The 6,390-nt window shown below is 44.4% G+C and overlaps 1 long non-coding RNA gene across 1 annotated transcript; it reads left to right on the forward strand.

The window, feature by feature from the left end:
* The first annotated feature begins 230 nt into the window (after positions 1-230).
* On the forward strand, positions 231-4,857 carry LOC133386913 (uncharacterized). Its single transcript, XR_009763310.1, has 2 exons — positions 231-769; positions 4,404-4,857. It is a non-coding gene; the product is annotated as an uncharacterized LOC133386913 (long non-coding RNA).
* The last annotated feature ends 1,533 nt before the right edge of the window (positions 4,858-6,390 follow it).

Below are 6,390 nucleotides of genomic sequence, written 5' to 3' on the forward strand. Positions count from 1 at the left end.
CAACGTTACCATATTAATTCCGCCTCTCCTTCTCCACTAGTGAGCTATATTCCACAATCCCCTAGACTGTGCCTCTCTGAGACAGGGACGTCATTAACTTATGACCCTTCAAAGTCTTATTTACAGCTTAGTTCTCCAGTATCAAGTCGTTTCGCTGTTCTCCCTAGTCGGACCCCAACTTTGGCAACTCTAATGTACGAATTGGAGCCGGAGTTGCTCCAACTCGCGGAACTTTACTCTCAACTACCGGACACCCAGCGAGCGATGATTATCAACAAACTACACCAGTTAATTCAGCGTTTAGAGGATATGAAACCTGACGTGAGTCCCTTGGAAAAAAACTCCTCTTCACTCTCTTCTGACTCTGACCTTCCCTTATCTAGGCCAACTCAAACGTTGACCAAACATCCAGTTGCCTTTAAGTCATCTGGTGCAATCTTTATGGATGATACAGGTTTTCTAAACCGAATTGATGAATTACATTGACATTCTCCTTCTACAATAACCTCTCCACACGGATTAGTAACATCATCCTGCACTTGTCGAAAAACATCGCTGACAAACCCTCCCTTATACCTCCTATCATGGAACATAGCAGGATGGAATGCCAAGCAAAATAACTCAGAACTGACTAACTATTTGAATCAACATGACATAATTTTCCTCCAGGAGACTTGGTCTACCCATAATTTATTATTGGATGGCTTTGTCTCTATTGATCTACCAGCAGCTCCATCTTTGGCTATATGCCAAGGCAGAGCTAAAAGAGGTATGGCAATATTAATCTCTACTGCACTGACTGCTCACTCTAGAAACATACATCCATGTAACAATCTTGCTATGGCTGTTTTGTTGATGTTCCATACAGTATCCTTTCTCCTAATCAATGTTTATATGCCTCCAGCTGTGGCAAGGATATACACCGACCAATCATGGGACGATTTAGACAACTATATAATAGAGTTGGAGTCCTGGTCCCCCAAAGCTTTAATAATTATTATGGGAGACTTCAACGCCAGGATCGGTCCCAACAATGATAGCCTCCTTGCATCTAAACTGTGGCAGGGTGAGGATAACGAACATTACACTCCAGCCTTTGATAGGACCTCTAAGGACCTTAGGGTTAACTATCCAGGGATTTGCCTAACCCGACTAGTTGGTAGTCATAACTTTATTATCCTTAATGGCCTAAATTCTTTAGATATATTTGCTGAATACACCTACATCTCTAGTAGAGGAAGCAGTGTAATCGATTACGTGATAACTTCCCATCAGCTATTGAATTCAGTAGTTAATTTCTCTGTGGGTAAGAGACAAGATAGCGATCACCTCCCCTTATCCCTCTTAGTTCAATTAGAAGAGAAGAGTCGATTAGATGTGGAATACAATCTGGTAGCTAACTCAGCGTATTTCATACATAGGAGTTCTATCTGGTCACCACAAGTAGCTTCTAAGGTAGCAGCCTTTATCTCCTCCTCTTCTGCCTTGGCCATTCAAGAACATCTAGGGAACATTTCTAACCTTCCAACGGCCCTAAATGTATATGACTCCCTGACCGTGACTTTACATTCATTCCTAATTCCCAACTCCTCTGCCTCCAGAACAAACTTAAGAGCAGGCTTTCCCAGATGGTTTGATAAAGAGTGTCTGTCTACTAAGAGACAACTAAGACAGATCTATTTACAATATCGACAGCATAATGCCAGTACCTTGCCTTCTGAGTACTATACCACTAAAAGGAAATACAAGTCTTTAATAGCCACCAAAAAGAGACAGGCACTACACGAGGGTTGGAAGTCCCTAATACATGCAGCTAAGACCAAAAACTCAAAAAGCTTCTGATCCCTTGTGAATGGAACTATGAGGTCTACTAATCATGATCCATGTAATATTTCTTCCCACACATGGGAACAATATTTCACAGATTTGCAGGAGGGTATTCGTTACATCCCCCCAAACTATCTCCTCACCTGTGACCCTGGAAACCTCCCAGTTTGGCCACCTGTTACTCAGAGTGAAATAACAGACTTGATTGATGACTTAAAAACTGCCAAAGCCCCGGGTAGTGATAATCTACCCCCGGAGCTCTTGAAGTCTCATCAAGACTGGTGGGCTCCCATACTAGCTAACCTATTTACTCTGATAAACAATACTGGCCATTTCCCTGAGACCTGGCAGGAAGCTATAGTTGTTCCCATCTATGAAAAAGGTCCAAGAGACGATCCCACTAGCTACAGGCCAATTAGCCTCCTCTCAGTAATAGGGAAACTCTACGCTAGCTATCTGAAGAGGAAACTGTCAACCTGGATAGAGGAGGATAACATTCTGGGCTGGGAACAGGCAGGATTCAGGAGGGGTAGATCTGTCCTGGATCATTGCCTACTTTTAAATCATCTGGCAGAAAAATATAGGAACCGAACGGGGAGCGGCCTATACGTTGCCTTTGTTGATCTAAAGTCCGCCTTCGATTCTATTCCTAGGGACAAATTATGGGCTAAACTGGCAAAAACAACAATTGATAAAAGATTGCTGCTCCTTATCCACAATCTGCATTCAAACACCTCATTGCGTGTCCGCTGCGGACGTGATGGGGGTCTGACCAACTCGATCCCCACAACAAAAGGAGTTAGACAGGGCTGTGTCTTGGCTCCTCTACTTTTCAATCTCTTCTTGAATGATTTGGGAGCAAGATGTCTTTCCCCAAACTTTCATTCTCCCAAAGTAAGTGAACACAGATGCCCTATTCTGTTATATGCAGATGATGCGGCCCTCCTATCATTCTCCAAAGTTGGCCTCAAACGTTTGCTCTGAGTTTTTATGTTATATTGCACAGACAATCACCTTACCATTAATTTCTCCAAAACCAAAATTTTAGCTTTCGTAAAGCGACCCATAGTTTCTGAGTGGACAATTAATGGCCAACGAATCGCTCAAGTTACGTCCTACAAATACCTTGGCATTATGTTTCATTCCTCTCTCTCTTGGGTGCCACATATTCGTGCGGCTATTTTGACAGACCGGTCTACAGCGAAAAGTATTTTACGCTATTTTTACACCAAAGGGGGGCAATTTATTCCTGTTGAACAACTCTTTATGCTGTGTTCCTCACAGAAAGAGAAAGAGGAAAGGAAAAAGAGAAACCTGCTGTAAAGGGGTTAATACCTGCTAGAGCGGTTGCCAAATCCTACCAAGGCCAACAGCTGGTTGACAAGGGCAACCATCTAGATAAAAAGCAGAGCACGCAGACAGAGAGGTGTGGGGGTTTAGTTTGGTGGAAGCTTTGTATTTGAATAACGTTTTGTCAGTAAAGACTCTGAAAGAATTCTTTGCCTGGTCTGGCTCATTTGCAGTTAAACCTGTTTCAGAAACTTCATTGTATCCGCACACACGTTGCAACAATTCCCGCAGCCATCCAGGTCTTTAGAACCAAGATCATTCCTCAATTATTATATGGTGCCCCTCTTTGGATCTGTGCCTACAACTCTACTGTAGAATCAGTACTTTCAACCTTTTTACGCCAAATTTTTGGTGTCCCAAGCTGTGTCCCGAATGCTGCCCTTAGGTTAGAAGCTGGCCTAACCTCAATCGAATGCCAAGCTTGGTCTCTTGCCTTTAATTATTGGCTCAAATTATCCTACGGTTGTCCATCTGGACATCTAGCATTCCTCTGGGAAGATTCCTATCTTTCCATATGGATGAAAACCTTTCTTGCCAAACTCCCCAGGTTAGGTCTTTCCTTAGAATATCTATCTTCCCAAGACCCTGTAATGGTCAGACATACTATCCGAACTCGACTTAGGGACATAGATCTTCAAAGCTCAATCCTTGCAGCATCCAAAGTCTGCTCACCTTTGCATCATAATCTGAGCTTTGACCCCCTGAATCATGCCCTATACCTTGACTTTTTAACTGTACCTAAATATCGACAAGCATTTGTCAAGGCTAGATTCAACTGCTTAACATCAGCATTGTTGGAAGGGAGATATCAGGGAATAGGCTATGACCAACGCATTTGTCCCTGTAATGTGGATAGCATAGAAATGCTCTCACATGTTTTCTTTGCTTGCCCATTATATTCGCTCGAACGTCACAAATATATATTTCCAATCACTAAAAAGCTTCTCAATAAATTTCCTGAGTGTTTGTTATCCTATCTCTTGACTGGCTCAAATAGGTTTCATACGATCTCAGTTGCTAAATTTGTTTATGCAGCCCAACTCAAACGTTCAAAATCTTTCTCCTGAAAGCCTATTATAGATTTTATTCTGTTGTCCTATTTTACTTAGATTTTAACATTTTATTCCATTCTATACTATTATATTTCTGTATTTTATATTTTCTGTACGGGTCTTTGACTGCAATAAACATTCTGATCTGATCTGATTCTATGTTGTTTCTTGCAGAAGCTGATCATCATGGATCACAGAAAGACTCTATCAGCTTCTGAGGTCTCACAGCACTCATTGCCATCATCCGCCAGGCTAAGCTCTGCCCCCCCCCCCATGTTCTGGAAACCAGCCTGTCAGTGAAGCCTCAGCAAGATCTTTACTCTTTCCTTGCATGACTGGGCCATTCGCATATCAGCCTCAAGGGATCCAGTGTGCCAAGCACCACAGGACCAAGAACAGCCCCTGGTACTTGCCACTAGAGTGGACAGGCAGTGCTTTTGATTTCTGTCCTGCCCTAGAGTAAGGACTCAGGACAGATGGAGATATATGGCTTGTTTTATTAGCTGCTGGCCTGGTATTTTACCTCGGGTATTTGTATTGAACTTTTGTGTTTTTGTTGGAAGCCAGCTTGAAAGGTTTACTCCCAAACGCAGCATAAAAATATTTTAAATAAAATATATGCAACTTGGGGTGTGTGTGTGTCCAAGTCTTTGCTTCGCCACTGACTGATTGGCTGGCCTTGAGCAAGTCACTCTCTCTCGGTTAGCCTCAAATGGGGCAATGAATCACCTTCTTCACAGGGCTGGTATGAGAATAAAAAAGACTGATGTCACGGGGATTGTCAGTAATTATGAGGACCTAAGTGTTTACTCTGTGCTTAATTGGACTGGGGCTCATTAGCCTTGGGGACGGATGTCAGATGGATTGCTCATGAAGCGCTTGACACAACAGAGGCCTCTGGCAGGATTGGGACAAGAGTCTCCAGCTATCTGGCCTTCACGCAGCTCCTCATCCAACAGGAGTAGTTGCCACCGTTTCAAACACTCGAGAGTCTGGTCTCCAGGGTCAACCAACCTAGCACTGGGAGATGCTGAATAACCACTAGGATGAGACTCGCCACAGTTGCTCCCTTGAGATTGCAATCAGCACCTGTCATTTCCCCCTTGAGTCATCCTCCCTTGGGAACCACTTCAGGTCCCAGCTAAACATCTGCCATAGCTCCGTAGGCTGGAGAGAGGGAGGCAGAGGGAGACAGATGGGCAAGTACTCTCCTCCCTCATCTGAGATAACTGGGCCTCGGAGAGGGAGGTCAGGCCTCAGAGGGAGGACTGGAAGCCTTTTAGAAGCGAGATGCTCTTCTGTCTCTGCGGTAGGAGTTTCTCATAGGCGCCTGCCAGAGACGCCCGCGCTCCCACTCCTGCCGTAGACTTCATACTTGCCGAGCAGGACTTCAGTAAGCTGCTAGAAGGCACAGAAAGAGTTCAGGAAACTCGGGATACAGCAGTGTGGACATTTCATGGACAGCTTTTGTACAAAGTAATCTTCTCTTGAGCAACAGCTGCTGTTATTTATTTCATTTATGAAGAACTTCCTAAAAGCCATCTTGCAATGGTTGAGTAGGAGGCTGGTTGGCTTGCCCACAGGTGCCTTCCACCAGCCCCACAGGTTGCTCAGCCCACGGCCCAGCCGCCGCCACCGCAAGGAGTTTGCTGCTGAAGGTAATGGATGAGTTAAGACTTGCTCTCACTACTTATGTTGGCAGCGTTTTCAGTGCACAAAGTGTTTCACAAGGGCCTCTTCTCCACAATGTGCACACCTTCACAACCAAAGTGAATTTGGCTGTATAAAGAGATGACATTAAGTCTTCTGATTTATCCAGCTCGATCAGTCCAAAAGTCCTACATGATGGCCAAACACATGTCACCATGAAGCCCACAAACAAGCCATGAGGGCAATGGCCCTTCCATGGTAGTTTCTAAGCAAGTCGTATTCATTGGCAGACTGCCTCTGAACATGGAGGTTCTATTTGGCTGGCATGTCGGCCCTCCTCCTCCATCACCATTATGAGTTTGTCTGACTCCCCCTTTCAAGCCACCCAACCTAGTGCCCATAGTGAGTTGCATAAAATAATTACATATAGTGTGAAGCAAGCCTGCATCGCCCACATCCTCAGAACACCTTGCCCTCCATGGTACCCAGGGCCACATGTACGTGGTAGGCT

The sequence above is a fragment of the Rhineura floridana genome, chromosome 6 (assembly GCF_030035675.1).
Source record: "Rhineura floridana isolate rRhiFlo1 chromosome 6, rRhiFlo1.hap2, whole genome shotgun sequence".
In the NCBI taxonomy this organism is placed as follows: domain Eukaryota; kingdom Metazoa; phylum Chordata; class Lepidosauria; order Squamata; family Rhineuridae; genus Rhineura; species Rhineura floridana.